Source organism: Asparagus officinalis, chromosome 2 (genome assembly GCF_001876935.1).
Source record: "Asparagus officinalis chromosome 2, Aspof.V1, whole genome shotgun sequence".
Classification (NCBI taxonomy): Eukaryota; Viridiplantae; Streptophyta; class Magnoliopsida; order Asparagales; family Asparagaceae; genus Asparagus; species Asparagus officinalis.
This window is the reverse complement of record NC_033795.1, coordinates 56,509,199-56,518,581: the sequence shown is the minus strand read 5'-3', so window position 1 is coordinate 56,518,581 and position 9,383 is coordinate 56,509,199.

The window sequence follows — 9,383 nt, the reverse complement described above, 5'->3', positions numbered from 1 at the left end:
TTTTAGTCATCAGTCGACTGATCAGTCGACTGACGGGCTGATTTTGTTTTCTCAGCTTCTCAGTCGACTGATCAGTCGACTGCTGAGCTGAGGCTGTGCTGTCTGAACCTTATCGGTCGACATGTGAGTCGACTGACGTCATCAGTCGACACATCAGTTGACTGATGAGATGTTTTATAGATTCTTGATGTGTTTGAGTTGCTTTTCGGGGTCGCCTCGATGACCTGACACTAGTTTACCATGTTAATGATTTATTGATCTGTTTGAGTTGCTTTTCGGGGTCGCCTCGATGACCTGACACTAGTTTACCATGTTAATGATTTATCTGTGCATGTGGGTTGACCTTTGACACAAGTTTAGACATGTACACCGAGATGCGGATGATTTTAGATTATGTATATCTGCCCACATATGCTTTTCACAGTTACACAGTCCTCGTGTTGGACAAGCATTACTTTATAGTCCTCGTATTGGACACCCTTCCCACTTAGTCCTCGTGTTGGACATGCATTGCTATTTAATCCTCGTGTTGGATATGCATCACCATCCGGTCCATGCGTTGGACATCGGTCACATCCGGTCCATGCGTTGGACAACGGTCACATCCGGTCCATGCGTTGGACAACGGTCACATCCGGGTGGCCTTGTCATGATTTCATTTATCGGTAGAGACGGGTTTGTATTTGTTTTATTTATTGTTTCTTGTATTAGACCTCAGGTTTAGTATTTAGGGATTTACAATTTGAGATACAAGGTATATACATGAGGGTTTCCTTGTTTGGATTATTTCGCTCGACGTACCTACGCTCGTGTTGTAATTTCCTAAATACCAAAACCCATTGTTGTTAGGACAAATAATTTTATATTATTATGTATTAACTATATTTTCATATACAACAAGCCCTATCCCTTGGGGTTGGTTGTGATGTTGCTCGCTAGCGCTTTGACGCTCGTTGTCTCTCCCCCTTTCAGGTAACGAGCCAGGAGCCCGGAGAGTCGCAGGATGAGGGCGACCCTTACTAGTGCCTATTTATCTTCTTATTAGATGTATTTTATTTTGTACTCCCGAGCCCTATCCCTTGGGGTTGGTTGTGATGTTGCTCGCTAGCGCTTTGACGCTCGTTGTCCCTCCCCCTTTCAGGTAACGAGCCAGGAGCCCGGAGAATCGCAGGATGAGGGCGACCCTTACTAGTGCCTATTTATCCTCTTATTAGATGTATTTTATTTTGTACTCCACTTGAGACATTTTTAGACTTAAGAGGTTTAAGTTCTAGAGTTGTAAAGGCTGTGTACTTTATTTCCTGTATCAGGTATTATGTACTTTGAGACATGTTGAGATCTCCAGATTGTTATTAATCATTTCAGACTTTGACTATGTATTCCAGTTTATTTGGTTGAGGAGATGTGTTAATTTGATGGTCTATCATTTCATCAAGTATTCGTTGTAAAACCTTTTACTTACTTTGTACCTACACCTATTGTTGTTTCCTCTAGAGAGATAGTAATTGTGATGGTGAAACATGTTATTGCACGGTGTGGTGCATGGCAGGTTTGACATTCCTGATTTCACCTCGGACTGCAGCCTTGTGTGAACCCGGGGGCGTCACAGTTGGTATCAGAGCCAGGTTCCAGTATCCTTAGGATCATCCTATGTCGAGTCGTGGAGCTAGGATAGAGTTTCCTAGGATTCATGTATAGAGTCCGTAAGGATTTCCTAGCATGAGTGAGGACGATATGTGCGTATATCTCAAAATTTGAAATTTTTTTTTTGACAACTATTTTTGTATAAGTTTAAAGTATTTGTGTAAATACTATATGTTGTGAAAATTGTATTTTGATACTCTATTTATAGAGGTCTATTTTGACTCCTAAACCCTTATTTTCTTTTGAGCAGAGATGTCAGAATATGATATGGCACGTACTCAGATATCTGGACAGGCTGAACCACAGCAAACTCTACCTGAGCAGCAGCAGGCTCCCCAGTACCTGGTAGATCTTATGGCTCCCCTAGTCGCTAGGATAGCAGCAATCGAGGAGCTTGTGGCGAATCACATTACACCACCACCACCAGTAGCTGAAACTGCCATTTCTCAAGAAAATGGGACAGCTAAGTTCAAGAAGGACGAGGAAGGGAGTGCTAAGAGAGGGCACGCCGGAGACAAGGGCAAGAACAAGAGACCCTTGATTGGATCCCAACAGTATCAGCAGAACCCTCATAAGAAGGGATCTCAATAGGATCAGAGAGCAAGTCAGCAGCAAAAGTTTCGGGGATCTTGTTTTAACTGTCGCAAGGTCGGACACAAGGCATTAGAGTGCCGCAGTGCACCAACAAGAGCTCAGAAGGGAATTGGTCCAACTCAGCAGCAACAGAAGACTAAGAGGCAGGCTCTAGCAGTTCAGGAGGTTCCCCAGGGGCAGATTGTCCCATATTCTCCAGCACCAGCAGCAGAGCAGTTTTCAACTACTGGCAGAGTTTATGCATTAGTTTCGCATGATAATGGAGCAGTTTTGGAGGGTACGTTCTTTGTGAATCCTTTTTTTCTACCCGTATTCTTTTCGATTCGGAATCGTCGCATTCCTTCATATCGCATGCATTTATGGCTAGACTCCAGCTTGTAGCTCAGCCTCTAGACACCCCTTTTATCTGTTTCCACCCCTTTAGGAGAGGTATCGCTTCTGGAGAGCGTTTGTAGGAGGTGTACCGTCAGTTTAGACGAGTCAAAGTTCATAGTCGATTTGATAGTGTTGCGTATGTCCGAGTTCGGTGTTATCCTTGGTATGGATTGGTTGTCTTCCTACCATGTTAGCATTGACTGCATTGTGAAGACAGTCAAGTTACGAGCATCCGACGGGTCCGAGATAATTGTAGCTGCCTCTCAGGGCAACCGACTTGCGGAGTCATTTCTGGCGTACATCGAGGAGGTGATGCGACGGGATCAGGGTGCTGAGTTATTGGAGACTAGAGTTGTCTCAGAGTATCAGGATGTCTTTCAGGACATACCTGGATTACCTCCAGTGAGAGAGGTAGAGTTCTGTATTGAGTTGCAGCCAAGCACAGCCCCGATATCCCGTGCACCCTATCGCATGGCACCAGCTGAGATGAGGGAGCTTCAGACCCAGTTGGACGAGTTATTAGCTCAGGGTTTTATTCGCCGGAGTCATTCTCCGTGGGGCGCGCCGGTCCTCTTCGTGAAGAAGAAGGACGGTAGTATGAGATTATGCATAGATTATAGAGAGTTGAACAAGGTCACTATCCGGAATAGGTACCCACTACCTAGGATTGTTAACTTGTTTGACCAGTTGCAGGGTGCGCAGTGTTTCTCGAAGATTGATCTTCGTTCTGGCTATCATCAGTTGCGGGTTAGGGAGATTGATATTCCCAAGACCGCCTTCCTTACTCGATATGGTTCCTTCGAGTTCTCGGTCATGTCAGGAGCATCAGTTGTATACCAAGTTCAGCAAATGCGAGTTTTGGCTTTCAGAAGTCAGATTCCTTGGTCACGTCATCAGTAGAGAGGGCATAGCAGTGGACCCGGATAAGGTCACAGCAGTTCTTGATTGGGAGCCACCGAAGACGGTGTCAGAGATTCGTAGCTTTTAGTATTAGCTGGATATTATAGGAAGTTCATTCAGGACTTCTCGAAGATTGCGACGCCTATTACGCACCTTACGAAGAAGGGTGTACAGTTCATATGGAGCATGGAGTTTCAGAAGGCCTTTGATATTTTGAAGACTAAGTTGACTACAGCGCCGGTTTTGACTATTCCGAGCAACGACAGGATATTCGTCGTATTCATAAATACATCATTGGCAGAATTAGAAGACGTTTTGATGTAGACTCAGAGAGTAGTATCATATGTCTCGTAGCAATTAAGAGTACATGAACAGACCTATTTCCACTTAAGACTGGGAGTTAGCAGCAGTGGTATTTGCATTGAAGTCATGGAGACTTTACTTATGTGAAGTATAGTATAAATTATTCACAGACCATTAAAATCTGAAGTATCTTTTCCCAGAAGGAAATCAACCAGAGACAAAGGAGGTGAATTGAGTTTACCAAAGACTACGAATTCGCGAATCAGTACATTCAAGGACCACTAAGATGTGCAAGGGCTTAAAGAGACATTTTTTGATGAAGTGATATGCGTAGGAAGATTTCAAATTTATGTAGCTAAGTGTCTTACATGTCAATAAGTAAAGGCGGAACATCAAAGACTAGCAGGATCACGTCAGCCTTTAACCATTTCTGAGTAGAGTGGATGAACAGTTAGATGGATTTTATCGTAGGGATTGTTGAAATAAGAGAAAGAGAATGATTCGATTTGGGTGATAGTGGATAAATTGATGAAGTCAATACATTTTATTACAGCAAGGACTAACTATACAGCTGAGGCGTATGTAAGGATACTCATTCAAGAGACTATTAGACTTCATGGAGTCCTAGATACGATAGCGTCAGATTTAGATTTCAGTGTTCACTCTGTATTTTTGGAAAGGTTTACAGGATTTCTTTTGAGTAACAGATTTATCTTTCTGTAATGTATTTTATTCACCGACAGATGGTCACACGGAAAGAGTAAATTAGATATTTGAAGACAGGTTGCGGAATTATGTCGTTAGCTTTCAAGGTAGCTGGAAGGATCATATTCCACTGATAAAGTCCGTCTAGGACATCCATTATCAAGCGACAATCGGTATGACCTTGTATGAAGCAACGCGGGAGACATTGTAAAATCGATTATATGTTGGGTAGAGCCGGAGAAAGGTTTAATACTTTCACCAGCGTTTATGAGACATATTACTGAGAAAGTAGCGTTGATCAGGGAGCGGATTCTAGCCGCTCAGAGTCGGCAGAAGAGTTATGCATATAAGAGGCGAAGTCCCCTCGAGTTGTAGATTGGGGATTTGGTTATGCTGAAGGTATCGCCTATGAAAGGCGTACAGCAATTTGGGAGGCGAGGAAAGCTTGCACCGAGATACATTGGACCTTTCCGGATTTTGGAAGCGCATTGGAGCTGTGTCATACAGACTAGATCTTCCAGCTTCTATATCTAGTATACAATGTATTTCACATTTTTATGCTCAAGAAACACTTGCATGATGAGGAGCGGCAGCGAGTGTTAGATGCACCGGAGATTGAGCTTCGGGATAACCTGTTTTCTGCTAGAGAAGATAAGAGACTCAGGAACAAGGTAATTCCATTGGTGGTAGTTCAATGGAACCAAAGTGGAGTTGAGGAAGCTTCTTGGGAGCGCGAGGAGGACATGCGACGCGACTACCCACACTTGTTCGAGCAGGTAAAACTAATTAAAGTATTTATGATATGACTTCTTACGTGTATATTTATATATATATATATATTGATACTATTACTTAACACTAGAATGAGGGTATTTTCACTTAACTCTTAATCTTTCGGAACACATGGTATATACATGGGGGGTTCCTTGTTTGGATTTTTCGCCCGACGTACTAGTTCTGTTAGATTAGGGGTTAGGTAAGAACATTATCATTTTAGATCATTAAGTATGAATATCGCTATATGCTTAACTAGTATTTAGTATGGTGAAATGTGTATGTGTGCGGGTTGGATTAGACCCTTGTCATGCTTTTCAAGTATTTTATGAGTTAGATATGATTTCCTAAATTTCGAGGACGAAATTCTTTTAAGGGGGGAAGAATGTAAGACCCCGTTGATTTTGATAATTCATATATGTGGATATTAGTGAAACACAATATTCAATATGTGAAAAATATCTTCATGGCATGGTTGTGCATGAAATCTAGCATTTTGAGCTTATGAGAATGTATATATGCATGGGTCGGGTTTTAACTGTTTATATATATGCTCCTCTATCCGAAAACACTTCATTTCATCAGTTCTCCCCAGAAACCCTAGTCCCCCTCTCTCCTCTCTCAAACCCTAGGTGTTCTTGGTGATTTTGGGACGTTTCAAAGGATTGTTCGGCAGTTTCTTTTGGATTTCAGCGAAGGGAATCGTTCTTCATCACATCTGAGGCGAGTAACATCTCGCCCAATCTCTCTCCCATGCTTTTATGAATTTATAAACGTTTTTCATGAGTTTTATTGAGCCTAAGACATATTTTCAAATATAAAACGGTGTTCTTTTTAGTGTAAATGCTAAAGATCATATGTTTTAGATTTTTAAACTCCCACCAACGAGTTTTTAATGAAAATCCAGATCTGGGAATTTATTTAAAGAAATGAAAATATGAGTTTTATTTTGACTGAATGCTCTCTTTCATAATTAGGGGTTTAAAAGTTAGGTTTAACATGCAAGTAATCTTTTCTCATGCTATGTATGATTTCTTTCACTGCCTCATAGTTTAAAATTGATAGTTAGGGAGGTGTAGATCAATATAGTGGAAGTATGGATCGAGATGGACGGATTGCAGTTGTGATATATGCAGATTTCAGCCCGTAAGTCGACTCACGACTCATCACGAGTCGGCTCATCAGGTTGAGTCGACCCATGACTGTCATGAGTCGACTCATGAGGTCTAGTTGTGTTGCCTTTTTGCTTCTGCTGAGTCGACTCGTCAGTATACGAGTCGACCCATAGGTCATGAGTCGACTCATAACTAACCATGAGTCGACTCACGGAGTCATTTCCTGTTATCACATGTTTTCTGCTGAGTCGACTCATAACAGATCATGAGTCGACCCATGAGACATGAGTTGACTCATAACTGAGCACGAGTTGACTCATCGAAGTCTTTCTCGTCTTATTTGTGTTTCTATTAAATCACCTGCTGTGTGTGTATATATAGACTGTGTTCATATGTTCGAGGGCACTATTTATCATTCTTGAATATGAGAAGTTGCCTTGTTTATCGGGTATTAAATTGTAGCGGTTATATTTTCATTACTAATTAGTCCTCGTGTTGGACATTCTTTTCATTTAGTCCTTGTGTTGGACATTCACTTTACTTAGTCCTCGTGTTGGACATGCATTGCTATTTAATCCTCGTGTTGGATATGCATCATCATCCGGTTTATGTGTTGGACAACGGTCACATCCGGTCCATGCGTTGGACAACGGTAACACCCGGTCCACGCGTTGGACAACGGTTATATTCAGCCCATGAGTTGGACGTTTACTTCATGCAGTCTATGAGTTGGACGTTTACTTCATGCAGTCTATGGGTTGGACGTTTAATTTATATAGTCTATGTTTTGGACACTTAATTGTTTTCGGACATGGCACTCATGTGAGTTTGACATGACACTTGTGGTTGCCTTGTCATGATTCCATTTATCGGTAGAGGCGGGTTTGTATTTGTTTTATTTATTGTTTCTTGTATTAGACCTCAGGTTTAGTATTTAGAGATTTACAATTTGAGATACAAGGTATATACATGAGGGTTTCCTTGTTTGGATTATTTCGCTCGACGTACCTACGCTCGTGTTGTAATTTCCTAAATACCAAAACCTATTGTTGTTAGGACAAATAATTTTATATTATTATGTATTAACTATATTTTCATATACAACAAGCCCTATCCCTTGGGGTTGGTTGTGATGTTGCTCGCTAGCGCTTTGACGCTCGTTATCTCTCCCCCTTTCAGATAACGAGCCAGGAGCCCGGAGAGTCGCAGGATGAGGGCGACCCTTACTAGTGCCTATTTATCTTCTTATTAGATGTATTTTATTTTGTACTCCACTTGAGACATATTTAGACTTAAGAGGTTTAAGTTCTAGATTTGTAAAGGCTGTGTACTTTATTTCCTGTATCAGGTATTATGTACTTTGAGACATGTTGAGATCTCCAGATTGTTAGTATTCATTTCAGACTTTGACCATGCATTCTAGTTTATTTGGTTGAGGAGATGTGTTAATTTGATGGTCTATCATTTCATCAAGTATTCGTTGTAAAACCTTTTACTTGCTTTGTACCTACACCTATTATTGTTTCCTCTAGAGAGATAGTAATTGTGATGGTGAAACATGTTATTGCATGGTGTGGTGCATGGCAGGTTTGACATTCCTGGTTTCACCTCGGACTGCAGCCTTGTGTGAGCCCAGGGGCGTCACAGGTCTAAAAGAGACTAAGGATAGAAGAGAAATCTTAGCATTGAAGTCTAAGAGAAACTCTTTGATAACTCATCATACTGAGGGGAAAAGTATGGCTAGTCTAACTCAAACGGCAGTTGGTAAAGACCACCTAAGTCCGTTAACAGCTGAGGGTTAGAATGCTTCAGTTATGCAAGAGAACAATATGTGGATAAAATATAAATTTTATTCATATATAATTGAAGATACAGAAACTCAAAGTACATAGATTGAACTTAGAAGACTCGAACTACAATACGAGGTTCAGTTACAAGTTCTTTCAGCTACAATACGAGGTTCGGTTACAAGTTCTTTTGATGACATTCAGACTACAGTACGAAGTTCAGTTACAAGTTTTTAACGACCTTCGAGATTGCACTATGAGCCTCATCCGCAACAAACGCGCTGTCTTGTTGTTGAAGTTCCATCTTCCGTTCATGGGCATGAAGTCTTCCCCATACCCAACTTTGAGCTTTGGCGCTTGTAGCACACATATACCTACTTAGGTAAACTAACTACTAATTAAAACACCACAAGCTCTGAGCATACGATCAACCCTTCTCCTATCTCCGTAGAACGTTGAGGCACTTCACTGAGTCTGTGATGCTGCCGCATAGGCCGAAGTCCAAAGAAAATACTATATGCTTGGGGGAGCATGGCATGTCAAAACAACAAGCATATTTGAATTTAAGATATCTCTTCGAGATTACATTCAAAAGTCCAACAAGTTGTCGAAATATATCCTGATTTCGACTCTGGAACACTGAGAAATCCTCAAATGAGTGAGCTACTATAAAGCCCAAGAGATTAGGATCGGGTCAGAAAAGTTACCTGAAGCGACAGCATCATCATCTTTGCCTACCTCACCGACGACGATTATCAGTGCTTGGAATCTAATAGGAAGCAAAGGTGGAAGTCTTAAAGTGGTTCGTTTCCTCTGAATCATTTTGGAAACAAGGCATAGAAAAGGAAGATGAATCCTCTCGAAAAGTTATGGCCTATTTATAGGTGAAGGAGCCAACCAAGTAGCTTAGATTCGTTACACGAATCCCCAAGCATCTAATCGCCAAAGGGTACTGAGAACGAAGCGGTGTAATCAATTGCATTCATAATTAATGCTAAAGAAAACGTGGCTCGAAGCGACGCATTAAGTGCTCAAGACTTAACGCTGACGAGATGAAACGACGGATTCTTATGGATTAATAGTCTTAGAACTGTTGAAAGTTGCCATATCATTCAATGAGATTTATTCTCGTTCCTAAGTCGAAAAAAAAATAATAACGAAGGTCGCTGTTTCAAACTGGACTTAA